Genomic DNA, 16849 nt, shown 5'->3' with positions numbered 1-16849 from the left:
TTCTATCATGCAATCTCTGGTGCCTTTTCTATCACCTAGACTGTATTTCCCAACTGCTTAATCCTTCTTCTTCTTTTCCAACTTTTGCATTACAATCGCCATAATCATCAATGGATCTTGACTGCATATTTAATCAAATTCAGGCTGCAGAAGTTGGTAAAAATCTTCAATTTCTTCATCTTTGGCATTAGTGATTGGTGCATAAATTTGAATAATAGTCATATTAACTAATCTTCCTTGTAGGTGTATGGATATTATTCTATTACTAATAGTGTTGTACTTCAGCATATACTTTGAAATATTCTTTTTGATGATGAATCAACGCCATTCCTCTTTAATTTGTCATTCTGGCATAGTAGATCGCAAGAGCATCCGACTCAGAATGGCCAATACCAGTCCATTTCAGCTCACTAATGCCTAGTGATATTGATGTTTATGAATTCCATTTCATTTTTGACAACTTCCAGTTTTCCTAGATTCGTACTTTGTACGTTCCACGTTCTGATGATTAATGCATGTTTGCACCTGTTTCTTCTCATTTTGGGTCTTGCCACCTCAGCATATGAAGGTCCCAAAAGCTTTACTCCATCCACATCATTAAGGTCATCTCTACTTTGAGGAGGCAGCTCTTCCTCAGTCATATTTTGAGTGTCTTCCAACCTGAGGGGCTCATCTTCTGGCACTATATCAGACTATGTTCTGCTGCTATTCATAGGCCATTTTTTTTATAAGTAGATCACTGGGTCTTTCTTCCTAGTCTGCCTTAGTCTTGAAGTTCTGCTGAAACCTGTCCACCATGAGTGACCCTGTTGGTATTTGAAATACCAGTGGCATAGCTTCCAGCATCACAGCAACACGCAAGCCACCACAGTATGACAAACTGACAAAATAAATAAAGTCTGCTTATTTGAGAGTGTGACTTCATGTATCGTTTATTTCCATAGCAACAAGGCACCTTGGGATATCATATTAACACCCCAGTTTCAAAAATCATAACATGTGGTGGGATTAGGAGACTGTAAAAAGGAGGTGATGACTTGCTGGTCAAATCTGAAAGAAAGGTTGAAATTTTAATAGCTCCTCATCTAACTGCATTTCAATATGAAATAAAACAAATAACTATAAAACTAGTTTTAAGTCTTTGGTATCATAAATGATAATAGTAACAAAAATAAGTTTTAGTAGGTTAATGAGGAAAAGTATCTTTTTTAAACATAAATATGAATAAAAGATTAAGTTTTTCTCTTTAGGGAGGGGGTTACATGAAACCATTGGGGAAAAGTGTATAATTTTCTGTACAAATATGTCCTCACAAAGGGCAGAATTCTAGGATGATAGGGGTGGCAGTGATAGTTTTTTGATTTTCACAAATCCGTACATAAAAACTGACAGAGAAACTGGACAGTGAAACCAAAACCCATGAATATCATGGATAACAAAATCATGTGACAAGATATCCCACAAATCCCAAAATAGAAGCAAGCAGCGGGGAGAGGCAGGAGGTATGCCATCAACACCTGGGTGAGTGAGAACAGAAGGAAGTAACGAAATGTCTGATGGATTGGAGAATAAGACAACTGAGCAGTAGCAAACGTGTAGTCATGGAGGGCCAGTTTGAACACAGTGGCTTAATTGTAAGGGCTTTCGCCTACTCTGGTGGTGGGTAATTGTAAGAGAACTAGGGGCTGGATCTGGAAGGTGTAGTCCTTATAAATTCTTGAAACCCACTCACCTACAAAAAATAGAGCTGGAAATAGACTCAAAATCAAGCAGTAAAAGGATAATAGGGAAGAATGAAAGATCAGTTCCAGATAAAATAGGGGAATGGAACAGAGTCAGGAAATATCAGACTACAAGCCCCCATATGTGCTTTTAATCCTACAAAGTAACAGAAAAGAACTCTGTGAAGTTAGAGAAGTTATCTGAACCAATCTGCATTCTAAAATTTCAGAAAAATAAATTTACATAAAAATATAAAACGAAAAGAGTAGCTGATGAGGCTCCTTACATACAAACACCTCATGGGATTACATTCCTCGGTTTTGAGGTTTCGGCTCATGATTTCATGGGACATCCCAGTTAATTCGCTTAATAGTGTGTTTCCTGCTTCTGTTCTACCTCCTAGTTCATGGCGTAGTGCCTGGGATGTTACAAGCTTGAAAGCCGCCATCCAAGACACAAGTGGTCTCTATTCACCTGGAACAACAAAGGAAGAAGGAGAATCAGGAATAGGAGGAGGGTATGGAATGTGTGGCTAATTGCCTCCGTGAACACTGCCTCCTTTGCCATGAGACCAGAGGAACCGGATGGTGCCCGGTTACCATTACTGAACGTTTTGATCAAAGATTTCATAGAAGAATCCTGATCTAAAGAGGGAAAATGCAGAACAGAAATTCAAATTCTCGTGGACTCCAGACTTCCTGGGGCCATGGAGGGTGGATGAACCCCTGAAACTATTGCCCTGAGATAATCTTTAAACCTTAAGCCAAAGGTATTTCCTGGTCATCTTAAAGCTGAACAATAGTTTGACTTAACTAGCAAAAAATGTCTGCCTTGAGCATTATGCTCTCTTAAGAACTGTCTATATGTGATCAAATTGACATCAGATAGGAATGCTAGGGGTCAGTGAATTTATGCTAATGAAGGAGGAAAAACTTAGAAAAGGAGAGTGAGAATGGTTGCACAACTCAAATAATGTAATCAATGTCACTAAATTGCACATGCAGAAACTATTGAATTTGTGTATGCTTTGCTGCATATATTCTCAACATCAACAACAAAATAAAAAAAATTTAGGCAAAAAAAAATTAAGGTCAAATCAGAAATAAGGAGCACAACTGCACAGTACAATGAAAGTTAGGAGAGAAGACATTCGAAAACAGAATTGTCACATACCATTTTAAAATGGACTAACATTCATTTCTTAAATGATTCAAAACATAAAAGAACAGCAAAAGTAAGATTTTTTGGGGACTCAGAAACGAGTTAATAGAAATAAAAAAAGTAGAAAAACAGATTTGAAGACTATCCTAGAAAGGATACAAGAGGGAAAAAAGCAATAAATAATGCCTTAAAATAAACAGATGGTTAAAAGGAAAGTTTATAAAACAAAAAATAAATGAAGAAAGACATGAAAATGATTCAAGACACAGTGACAATTATTGAAAAAACAAAGAAAATTACTGTAAGGATATTATTATTCTCCAAGGAAGAAAATCAAACTTACGGATATAGCCAACCCTGTAGCAATGAGCATTCCTAGTGCCCAGGTGATTTTGAAATACCATTCCCTTTAATAGAGTTTCTTTGAGATTTGGCTGATTCCAGGCATGGGCCAGGAAATGTTCAAGATGAGCCTGGAACATGCCAAATATCAGATAGAATGAAAGCTAGGAAAGACTGCTACTAGGGATATGCAAAATGGCTCAGAAACCTTTTCATATTCCAGTTTATAGATGTACCACAGTTTATTCATTCACATTGAAGGAAATGAAATCTTTGTTGCTTTTAAGTTTTGGCAATTATGAAGAAAGTTGCTATAAATATTCATGTGCATCAACAACTTTTAACACAGTAGAGCACTCTCCTTTCTTGGTGTTATAAGGCAGTTTTGAATTCCAGCTCTAAGACTTTCCAGCTGGATCATTGGGGAAAATGATTTAACTTCTCTGAGTTATCCTAATTTGTAAAAGTCATCTAAAATTGCCCTCCATCTTATTCAATTTCTATAGAAATATTGAGTGTGGTTTCTGGGAAAAAAGTTCATTTCTCCACTTATGGATTAAATGCAGCAGGCATTGTAGTTCTGTGTAAACTGTATTAATCTGCTAGAAGATTAGGAAAAAATATACTATAAATGCAAGGTCACTGAATATAATATGGCTATCATTTTTTCTTAAGGTATCACAGGTTCAAGTTCTGATCAGCCCAATTTTATTCACAGCATAAACAATAGCAGAAAGACAGGGCACTAAAAAAAATCTTGATAAAGAATATTTAGCAAAGAAGGAAATGGTGATAAGCAATATAAAATCCTGCAAAAAACTTATTCATAGCATTATAATCAAATTTTCAAAGCCTTGGGAAGCTACTATAACATTGAATAGTATAAATCTTGCCTTTTCTACTCTCAAGACAAAAGCAATTATAATTTGTAAATGTCCATCTCAGTTGGTTTTGAACATTCACCTATAATTACATTCAGTACAAGGTTAATTGGTAAACAGTTTTTCTGATGCAGCCTGAATGTTTACGTAATTATCCAATGCTTATACATGTAATCAATATTAAGAAAGCAATTTGTTTGACTACAGTTCCATTTTTATGACTGAACAACACTCTAAATCCCGAAGGAAATCTTTTAAAAAAATATTATTTGGGGAAAAAATTAGCTTTTGGCTCAACTCACAAATTATGCTTGCAAAGCAAAGATTTATTTGAGAGTGAAGATGCTTCTCTGGAGTTTTCTAATGTACAAACGTGTTTTTCAAAGAAAACATTACCAAAGTATTTACCCAAACAACTATCTAATGGAAATACAAGTATTTTAAGCATTTTCTCGTGGTGTATGTGATTAAGAGGCTTCTACACATGGAAAGCAGCCTTAATTACCTCTCTAACAAGGACACATCGCCCTTTTGTGCTTGGTATGGCAGAGTACATGGACTAGCTTTAGCTCATTTCCTTGTTGGTGAGTAATCCACTGTGCTGGAGTTCTCGGACCCCTCTTAGAATCATAATGAAAGTTACCACTCAGAGATCAGCTGAGCAGTCAGAGGATCTCATCACATCCTCATGAGTAATTATCTTTGGCTAAGTCTCTTCTGTGTTGTTTTATTATATTTCATAAAGTTTTCTCAAAGCTGAATGTGGCTCATGTAAAGCCTGTAATCAAGGCACTACAAAAATGATTTAAATTATACTACCAACAGGAAACTTCATCTAAATTATCCATTCACTCAATAATTTATATGCAAATAGAAGGGTCATTCAGCAAGTATTTGCTATGCAAGTAACACCTATTATGTATTAGACCAGCTGTTACAATAAACTGCTGAATATTACTTAAATAAAATGTACATTTAATTTGACATCATATGCAGGTGATTCAGGGTCACCTGAACTTACATATTTGAAAGCCATTATTCTTATAATTTTGAGGAATCACTCAAAATCCAAATGGCAAGAAAAATTAAGCAGAATTCATTACCTTCCATACTCTGCTGCGCTTTTAAAACAGCCTACTCTATTAGGACATAGTGTTAGTACTGCATTTCAAAGGCTCATAAAAGCAAAGGAAATGCTTTTAAAAACGAGAAAGATTCATCAAGAGTAATTTCTTCTTTTAAAATGCATCAGCATTCAAGTAAAATACTCCAGGTCATAAAGTAACTTGAGTAAAATAATTTTTGTAGAAAAAATTATTTATAAAAACGATCATAAAATGTTTCGGATAGCTGATCATTGGTGCAGAAAGGGAAATGAAAAGGCATGCCAGAGGATTTTTTTTCCAATAAAAAATATTGGAAATTTTTTATGACAAGCCAAAGGAATCAAACATGGTAGAACACAATGCCAGAAAAGAGGGTAAGTTAAAAAGTCCAGAATTAAAAAGCACATGCAGCATTGGCCACCATCACTTGAGCCCATCCTATAAGCCTGACATTATTCCAATCTACACAACACATCTGCAACGTAGGCATTTTTTCCCCTATTTTAAAGGTAAGATGACAGAGAATTGATCCGCAGATCAAGATCATAGGGGGAAAAATTGTTGGATTTGAATGAAGCTATATTTTACACCCAACCACAACATTTCTGAAATGCTAAATTGCTCTCTCTAAATTTTCCCTGAGGCAAAGCTCAGTGTGTGGAAAGATCATGGTATCACCTGGATGTCACATTCTGTGCTTTCTTGTGAGGGCATGGAGTCTAAAGCAGAAACACAGGATAATTTCTCACTATTATTTACAAGTTAAGCTACCCTTTATCAAAGTAGTCCTACTAGGTTTTCTTATGTTATAAATACTCTCAGTATTAAATATATTTGCGTCACCATCGTAAAGTCTAGCATGAACTTCAGGTGGAAAAAAAATTGATGAGAAGAGTAAAACAGCAATGAAGAATAATCCTTGCAACCAAAATTCTGAGAACCAAAGGGGAAAAAAATCAGTAAATTGTAAAATAGAAACTATCAGAATACAAACTTAAATCTAAGAGTCAGTTTCATAATTACCATAATTTTTCACTTATCATCACTGTGATGGTTAATGTGTGTAAACTTGCTGGGCCATGATTCTCAGTGGTTTGACAGTTACGATGTAGTTTGGCAGTTATGTAATGATGTAATCACCTCCATGATGAGATCAATAAATGTAATCTCTTCCAAGATGAGATCTGCTATGAGCAGCCAATCAGTTAAAAGGGAGTTTCCCTAGGGGTATGGCCTGCATCCAATATATATGGACTTTCTGGCAAAGTATTCTGGCTTTTGCTCTGTTCTGGATCCTATATTTGGCTCATCATCATCTGAAGTCTGGTTCTTGGAACTTGAGCCAGCAGTCTGCCATCTTACCTGAGGATGCTGGATTCATCAGCCTCTGTAGCTCGTGAGCCAGCAGCCTGTCATCTGACTGCCAATCTTGGTTTCATCAGCCCCTGCAGCTATGTGAGTCAGGAGAACCTCCAGCCTGATGCCTGACCCACAGACTTGGGACTTTCCAGCCTTTACAACCATGTGAACTATTTCTTTGATATAAAACTCTCTCTCTCTCTCTCTCTCTCTCTATATATATATATATATACATACACACACACTCATACGTATATCCTCTGGCATGCCTTTTCATTTCCCTTTCTACACCAATGTTCAGCTGTCCTAAACATTTTATGATCTTTTTTATAAATAATTTTTTCTACCAAAATTATTTTACCCAAGTTACTTTATGACCTGGAGGTGTTTTACTTGAATGCTGATGCATTTTGCAAGAAGAAATTACTCTTGATACACATATATATATATACACTTCACTGGTTTTGCTTCCCTAGAGAACCCAGCCTAAGACATTTGGTACCGAGAGTGGTTCTAGAGAAACAAAATTTTAAGGATTAGTTTTCTAAATGGGTTCTCAAGTCTGGTTAGTCTTAAAGATGTTGATGACTCTGTTTCCAGTAGAGAGGGCACTGATAATCCACGGCATGAGGTGGCAATAGAAATATGCAAAATATCACCACTAATAGATCAAGAATTGGTGAGAGGTGAGGCTCTGGGTGATCACATATATCGAAGACTACAGCCTATAGTTTTGATTACACCACAACATAAACGAAACAAAAATCATCACAACTGGACCAATAAGCAACATCACAATTAAATGGAGGAAAAAAATTGTCAGAATGAAAAGTATAAGGAAGCTGGTTGGTTGGTCCTACTTTCACTAGACAAAGTGGTGAAAGAAAGAGATGAGCTCAGGGCTTCAGAGTCAAAATTCAAGCACCATATAAATGACCTCAAAGTTGTCACTTATGCCCTGAAAGAAAGCCTTATTTTTTATTGTAACAGAGCTGATACTGCTGAAAACCAAACCCAGAGTCTTATAAGAGTGGCTGAACTACAATGCCAACTGAGTTCCCAGTCTGGAATGGTCTGGAAGTTAAACTTCAGACATCATTGACTGAGGTGAGGGCATTGATTGGGAAGAAATGGGATCCTGAAATGTGGGATGGGGACATATGGGTAGATAATCAGGAAGCTGGGGATGCTGAGCCCCTAAATTCCATGTAATCACTCCTGTCAACAAAACCATTAGCCCCTCTACCCCCATCTGATGATATTAACCCAGCTGTGTCTGAAGAGCTTTTGTCTGAGATATCGCCTGGGGTGGCATCTGAGACATTGCCTGAGGCATCGTCTGAGGCAGATGCCTTACAAGACATTGCTAAATGTTCTCAAAACACATACCCACTACCCATTTTTGCTTCTGGACCTATAATTAGACTTAAGTCCCAGCGAGATGTGTGACACAGGAGGAGATATGCTGCACTCCAAAAAAACTCTTTGATTTTTATAATATGTATCAACAGAAACCTGGGGATATGTGTGGAAATGGTTTATTAAGCCTGTGGGATAATGGTACAAGGAACATAAAGTTGGATCAGTCTGCGTTTCTAGATACGGGCCCACTAAGCACAGAATCTTCATTCATTGTTTCAGCTCAAGAGGTTAGGAAAGGATATAACAGTTTATTTTGTTGGCTTGCTGAAGCATAGATTACACAGTGGCCTACACTAAATCAAGTTGAAATACCAGACCTGCCTTGCTTGGTATACTGTAGAAGAAGGCATCTAAACGCTTACAGAAATTAGTATGTTAGAGTGGAGTTATCAGGTTAGACCCACAGACTCACACATAGAGTACCCAGAAGACACACCTTTTACCACAACAGTGAGGAACAAATTTGTGAAGAGAGCCCCAGCATCCTTGAAGACTGTTGTGATTGCTATTTTATATAAGTCAGATTTGACAGTGGGACCTGACCTAACTGAATTAAGACACCTAATTACAATGGGGCTGCTCGGACCCCGTGCCGGTAAGGGCCAAGTGGTGGCACAAAATCAACAAAGACAAGGTGGATGTGGTTACCATAATGGACAGCGAAGTCAAAGCAGTAATCAGAATAGTCTGACTCATATGGACTTACGGTGCTGGCTACTTAGTCATGGTGTCCCAAGAAGTGCAATAGATAAGAAATCTGCTAAATATTTACTTGATCTGTACAAGTGGAAGAATTCTAGGTCAAGTGAACAGCCGTCTAACTCAAATTGCCAGAATGGAGAATCAAGGTGCCTCAATCAATTCCCAGACTTGAGCAAGTTTACAGAGCCACAACCCCTTTAATAAAGGGGAGGCTGGATCCCCTTGAGGAAGGACCCCACTGTTGTTGTTAGGTGCCATTGAGTTGGTTCTGACTCATAACAGCCCTATCTACAACAGAAAGAAACACTGCCTGGTCCTGCGCCATCCTCACAATCATTGCTGTGCTTCAGCCTATTGTTGCAGCCATTGTGGCAATCCATCTTGTTGAGGGTCTTCCTGTTTTTTGCTGACTCTGCTTTACCAAGCATGATGTCCTTCAACAGGGAATGGTGCCTCCTGATAACATGCCCGAAGTATGTGAAATGTAGTCTTGTCATCCTTGCTTCTAAGGAACATTCTGGCTGTTCTTCCAAGACAAATTTGTTCCTTCTTTTGACAGTCCATGGTATATTCAACATTCTTTGCCAACACCATAATTCAAAGGTGTCACTCTTCTTCAGTCTTCCTCATTCATTGCCCAGACTTTGCATGCATATGAGGCAAATGAAAACACCATGGCTTGGGCCAGATGCATCCTTATCTTTAAAGTGACATCTTTGCTTTTTAACACTTTAAAAGAGGTTTTTTGCAGCAGATTTGCCCAGTGCAATGCGTCATTTGATTTCTTGACTACTGCTTCTGTGAGCATTGATTGTGGATCCAAGTAATATGAAATCCTTGACAACTTCAATTTTTTCTCCATTTATCATGATGTTGCTTATTGGTCCAGTTGTGAGGATTTTTGTTTTCTTTATGTTGTGGTGTAATCAGAACCATAGGCTGTATCTTTGGTCTTCATCAGTAAGTGCTTCAAGTCCTCTTCATTTTCAGCAAGCAAGGTTGTGTCATCTGCATAACACAGGTTGTTATGAGTCTTCCTCTAATCCTGATGCCCTGTTCATCTTCTTGTAGTCCAGCTTCTAGGATTATTTGCTCAGAATACAGACTGAATAGGTACGGTGAAAGGATACAACTTCAACACACATCTTTCCTGACTTTAAACCCTGCAGTATCCCCTTGTTCTGTTTGAATGACTGCCCCTTAATCTATGTACAAATTCTTCATGAGCACAGTTAAGTGTTCTGGAATTCCCATTCTTTGCAATGTTATCCATAATTTGATATGATCTACACAGTCAAATGCCTTTGCACAGTCAATAAAACACAGGTAAACATCTTTCTGGTATTCTCTGCTTTCAGCCATGATCCATCTGACATCAGCAATGATATCCCTCTTTCCACATCCTCTTCTGAATCTACCTTGAATTTCTGGCAGTTCCCTGTCGATGTACTGCTGCAGCCACTTTTGAATGATCTTCAGCAAAATTTTACTTGCGTGTTGTCATGGATTGAGTTGTGTCCCCCAAAAATATCTGTCAGCTTGACTGGGTCATGATTCCCAGTGTTGTATGATTGTATAATCTGATGTGATTTCCTTATGTGTTGCAAATTCTATCACTGTGATGAGGTTATACTGATGAGGTTGACAAGATTAGATAGTGTCTTAATGCAATCTCTTTTGAGATATAAAAGAGAGAAGCGAGCAGAGACACTTAGGAACCTCATACCACCAAGAAAGCAGTACTGGGAGCAGAGTGCGTCCTTTGGACCTGAGGTTCCTGCGCTGAGATGCTCCCAGACCAAGAGAAGACTGGTGCATCACAAGGACCTTTCTCCAGAGCTGACAGAGAGAGAAAGCCTTTTCTTGGAGCTGATGCCCTGAATTTGGACTTGTAGCCTACTACACTGTGAGAAAATAAATTTCTCTTTGCGAAAGACATCCACTTGTGGTGTTTCTGTTAGAGCAGCACTAGATGACTAAGACACGTGTGATATTAATGATATTGTTTGATAATTTCCACATTTGGTTGGATCATTTCTCTTTGTAATAGGCATAAATATAGATCTCTCCTAGTCGGTTGGCCAGGTATCTGTCTTCCAAATTTCTTGGCATAGATGAGTGTTTCTTGAAACATCTCAGTTGGTATTCCATCAATTCCTGGAGCCCTATTTTTTGACAATGTCTTCAGTGCAGCTTGGACTTCTTCCTTCAATACCATTGGTTCTTGATCATATGTTACCTCCTGAAATGATTGAACATTGACCAATGCTTTTTTGTACAGTGACTCTGTGTACTCCTTCCATCTTGTTTTGAAGCTTCCTTCATTGTTCAGTATTTTGCCCATAGAATCCTTTAAAATTGCAATTCAAGGCTTCACTATTGCAACTAGAGGTTTGAATTTTTTCTTCAATTCTTCCAGCTTGAGAAATGTTAAGCGTGTTCTTCTTCCCTTTTGGTTTTCTAACTGCAGGTCTTTAATCTTTTGGTTAGCAGCCTAGCACGTTAACCATTTGTACCACCCAGAGTCTAAATCACACTTTGTTGTGTTCAGGACCTTATTATCACTTAATATTAGCAAGTGTTGACGGGGGACTTGGTGTCTTTGCTAAAGCTCATGTCACCCTTTATTTGGTGCTTCTCTGGTTAAAATATATGCTCTAGCCTTTTTTTTTTCACCCCTTGGGACTTTTAAAACAGTATCTTCTAATCCGCTGCCCTCAGACTCCTGTTGTTGTTGTTAGGTGCCATCAAGTCAGTTCCAAATCACAGTGACTGTCTTAGTCATCTAGTGCTGCTTGAACAGAAATACCACAAGTGGATGGCTTTAACAAAGAGAAGTTTATTCTCTCACAGTCCAGCAGGCTACAAGTCCAAATTCAGGGTGTCAGCTCCAGAGGAACGCTTTCTCCGTCGGCTCTGGAGGAAGGTCCGTGACATCAGTCTTCCCTTGGTCTGGGAGCTTCTGTGCGCAGGAACCTCAGGTCCAAAGGACGTGCTCTGTTCCCGGCACACTTTCTTGGTGGTATGAGGTTCCCATGTGTCTCTGCTCGCTTCTCTCTTTTATATCTCAAAAGAGATTTCATTAAGACACTATCTAATCTTGTCAACCTCATCAGTATAACCTCATCACAGTGACAGAATTTACAACACATAAGGAGATCACGTATAATCTCATCATAGTGATAGAGTTTACAACACATAAGGAAATCACACCAGATAACACAGTCATACAGTACTGGGAATCATGACCTAGCCAAGTTGCTACACACATTTTTTTGGGGGGACACAATTCAATCCATGACAGTGACCCTATGTACAACCAAACGAAACACTGCCCGGTCCTGCCCCATCCTCATGATTGTTGTTATTTTTGAGCCCATTGTTGCAGCGATTGTGTCAGTCCATCTCATTGAGGGTTTTCCTCGTTTGCTCTAACCCTCTACTTCACCAAGCATAACGTCCTTCTCCAGGGACTGATCTCTCTTGATAACATGTCCAAAGTGTGTGAGATGTAGTCTCGCCATTCTTGCTTCTAAGGAGCATTCTGGCTGTACTTCTTCCAAGAGAGATTTGTTCATTCTTTTGACAGTCCATGGTACATTCAATATTCTTTGCCAACACCATAATTCAAAGGCATCAGTTCTTCTTTGGTCTTCCTTATTCATTGTCCAGCTTTCGCATGCATACGCGAGGCTATTGAAAACACCATGGCTTGGGTCATGCGCACCTTAGTCTTCAAGGTGATATCTTTGCTTTTCAACAGTTTAAAGAGGTCTTTTGCAGCAGATTTCCCCAATTCAATGCGTCGTTTGACTCCTGTAGTTTCCTCATTTTTGCTTACCTTGCCTCCCAGTGGGATCTGATTCAAGCTTCAAATCATATCATTTCTGCAGAAAAAGGAACAATCATCTTCTGAGGCTATGGTCTCATTATGGAGAATTCAGAGAATAATTTCAGCTTTTTCCTGCAAGTTATACATACATACATACATACATATATATATACAGTCTAAAGCTTCAGGCTTCTTAAACAGAAATGGATTTGTCCTGTATTTCTTTCACATGTTTCTTCAGGTGCTATCACATTGTCCATATCTATTGTCATAAATGCCTTAAATCAAGTCACCACTAAAATTAAAATTTGGCATATCGCATTCTGCTACAGATTTTGTTCAACCTTTGCTGGCCTTCTCCCTCTCCCTTTCCCCACTGTCCCCATCTCACTTAATTTAAATGAATTTTGCTAGTGTTTTCTCTTTGTTTACCCTTCAGCTTTACCTCCTGGTGTTTCTATGGCTCTTTATTTCCTTGGGTGCCCCCTATTCTAGCACTTGGCAGCCTCTCTCTGGGTTATATACCAGGTGACCCAAGGCCACTTTGTTGTTGTTGTTGGTAGTTACCATCAAGTTGATTCCGACTCATGGCAGCCCCATGTGTGCAGAGTAGAACTGCTCCATAGTGTTTCCAAGGCTGTGATCTTTGGGAAGCAGATTACCAGGCCTGTCTTCCAAGATGCCTTGCGTGTCTTCCAAGATGCCTTGGTGGGTTCAAACCACCAATCTTTTGGCTAGTAGTTGAGCACGTAACCATTTATGCCACCCAGGGACTCTAAGGCCATTCTACTTCCTCCTACTTTTAAAACCTATTTTAAAGGACTTACTTTATGCCAGGCATTCTATTTTTCCAAAACTAAATATTATTTTTCTAAAATGGCTCTTTTCACTAATCTCAGCGAGACCATGAAGATGTGTTTGACAATGTCTTCAGGGGGGAGACTGGAAATGGGAGTCATAAATAATTACATACATACATCTGGATTAGTGGGAAATTCAGCACATTGGGCTTCATGGTTATGTGCTAGAAGTCACTACTGAAAGCATGCAATGCCTTGATCTTCACCCTGGAAATGTAGCTTACTGGTGGTATGATTTTAGACAATGTGTTTAAGATTTTTTTAAGTAAAACTTAAGAGATAAACCAACGCACATTATTACAAAAACAACATATTTTCACTGTAGAAGTTATAAAGAAACAAAGGAGGGAAAAAAAATAGCCGCCCATAATTTTACTTATAGTAATAACTATACAGTCAGGCTTGAAATGCATTTTCAAAGAGCAGTATAAGCATCATTACTTACTTCTATTAAAAGTTACATAATAAATTGGAAGGGCCTTGAAGGCAAGAGCGAGATAGTGTTTATCACTGCATTTTATGCTGGGTATCACATAATGATTTCAAAATATGCATGCCATAGTTTATGGAATTAAATTAGATCGAATTTACTCTTATGAATGAATTAGCATCTAAACTCAAAGATAAAATTACTAATAAAGCAGAGGTGGTACCCTAATTATTTGTTAAAACACTTCATCTACTATTCCAGTGATCCTCAAACTTAAGTGTGCAACAAAGTCACCTGAAGATTTTGTTAAAATACAGATGGCTGAGCTGTCCCCCTGCCCCAGAATTTCTGATTTAGAAGGGGTAGGATGGGCTCTAAATTTTGCATTTCCAGGTGATATGGCTTCTCCTAGGGACCACACTTTGAGAACCTCTATGCTATAGCAACATCAGTTTCACACACACAAAAAAAATCAGAAATTCATATTAATCTCACTGAATCCGGGACTACTATAATATCAACTTCAGTGCTATGTTATTAAGATGAGGCAGGGAGGAGATGGAGAATAATCTCTTACGATTCAAATAGAAAATATATCAGCAAAGACTATTAGGGATAAATGTATCTTTTTAACAAATGTGTTGTGATATAATTGACTGTATATACTGCCTATATATGTGTCTGCCTTTTGGATTCTCCTTTGAACCAGTTTTTAACATCTTTACTGATTCCATCAATAATTAACGAGTAAAATAAAATCTTTGACACATGTTTATTTTGTGTTTGTATAAGTCATGATTTTACTGTTTTTAAAAAATTATTTTGTAACACCCCTTTTAAAAAGTCGATGAATTATCTTTGCCTCTTGAGACCATCTAAATTGAGTAGAGTACAATGGTGATGGAGAGGCTATGTTGGATAGCCACTCAGTGTCAACTTGCCATCGACAAACAGGATAATTAACATTTCAAAAAGGAAGAATAAAATGAATGGTCTGTACAAAGGAACGGTGCATCTTGTCCTTACTCTACATCAGTAATTGCAGTTTGGATAAAGAGAGAAAACGTTCAATTATTTTGCTTTTGCTTGCTTTTAAACCTATACCTTAGTGAATGCATGTATTTTACATATAATAGAGTTCCTGTATAATGCAGAATTGATTCTATGAGAAAAAAAAGCAACTAAGTATATAATTGGCTCTTGGTAATGTCTACGTAATGTTGAATTAGATCTTAGCTACGTTCACAAAGATAAACCTCTTAAAATGCTGCTTTTATCACAGGACATAGAGTGCTTCACTTTCAATTTTACCTCGAGCGGAAGCTTGCTCCATTTTTTTTTTTTTTAGATAAGGACAAAGAGCCAAGATGATTCATCTTAGCTTTTCACTTTATGTGAGTTATTCTGTGGTGTATAAGCATCCTTCACCAGATGACACAGCCTCAGCTGTAGGCTGCTGGAGTCCAAATCTAATTACTATCTGTTGCCATGCTATTGAAGCAGATATCTTGAAGGTTCTGCCTATGTGGCATTAGGCTGCCACTTGATAGTTCTAAAACGAATGAGTTTCTTAAATTCATACCCTTAAGGTATAGACATTTTTGGCCAGTTTATGACTGGTTTAACCTCATCAGGTATATAGTTATTTACTTCTAATCCTCAAGTTTACCGTCTTTTGTGAAATCTTCTACATGTTTTGAGGTTAAAATAATATTTTGACACAACCATATCTGTGTTACAGATGAAGTAGTACATCTAATAGCACATTAGTTGCATTCACATAACAACACAATCTAATTTTCTTTAATAATTTTTTTAAGGTAAAGGGAGACCTTGTTTTCTTAGCTCTGCCTTTTTTTTATCATAAACAAATAATTCTCCACTTCTCTCCACAATAGGGAGAATATCGAGGAGAATTCTTTTTCAATCCCTTATTTACTCTAACTTTGAAAGGAAAAACTAATGTAACTAGTGACGACTTAATACCCAGTGGGTCCTTCAAAAGTGGATAAGATTACTGTGTTTCAAAAGTAAGCAACTGTTGCACTCTCTTGCATTGCCTGCCTTATAAATTATTATAATGGACCAAGGCTTCTTCTCCATTTCTCTTTCAATATAGTAAATGCACCTTCTGCAAGCAAGACAGGACACCAAACATGTTCTCTTGCATACCTTATTTTGATGGTGACTGGGTTTCTGAGGAAGGCTGCAATTCTCCATGCATCTGGCTGGGTTAGAAATATTTGGAATCTGCTTTGAAAATTCAGCTCTTTCCTTAGATGTCAAACAATAGATTTGTGAGTAAGTAGTAGGTGGTCCCCATCTTGACCTCAGATCCCAGACATGCTCTCCAATCCAGATTTTTCAGAGAGCTCTGTACTTTGGAGGTTTAATGGATCAATGGGCCATTATTTATAAAATTCATATATTAGTCTCCCATTGATATTTTGTATCTGTATCTTCATAAAATAAATGAAAAGAAGGAGGGGTGATAATTGGGAGCCAAACAGAAATATTTGACTTTGCAATTTTCTATTTATAAAATAAACTGGTTAGTTTATCAGAATCAGGTCTTTTATATAGGAATATTACCCACTATAGCATTCACCAGTATTGATTAAATATATATTAGTACTTGTTCATGTTATCCTTTGATATATTTATTTTATTAAACCTATTTCTAGTTTGCTACCAGCTTTTTTTTGTGTATGAAGCTCTTTCAAATGGAGAACTATGCCTGCATTGTTCAATATCCAAAGCTGGAACCTTAAAAAATGCTGATAAATAACAAAATAGTCATTTTAGGCATACTCTTTTGGGTAATGCAAGTACTTTATTCTGAGTCATGTTTATTAGAAAGTTTTTGTACTGTCTCTGGTTCAAGATGACAAATTGAGCACATGCATTTGCCTCCAGTCCCACATGAGACCTCACTGAAAATATAAAAGAAATTGAAAACGTGTAACAGTGAGATGTAAACAGGAACCATTAGTAAATGATAGATTTTAGTAAATTTCTGGAAAATCAAAATC

This window comes from Trichechus manatus, unplaced genomic scaffold (genome assembly GCF_000243295.1).
Source record: "Trichechus manatus latirostris isolate Lorelei unplaced genomic scaffold, TriManLat1.0 scaffold00009, whole genome shotgun sequence".
Taxonomy (NCBI): domain Eukaryota; kingdom Metazoa; phylum Chordata; class Mammalia; order Sirenia; family Trichechidae; genus Trichechus; species Trichechus manatus.
Note: the sequence above shows the minus strand (reverse complement) of the source record.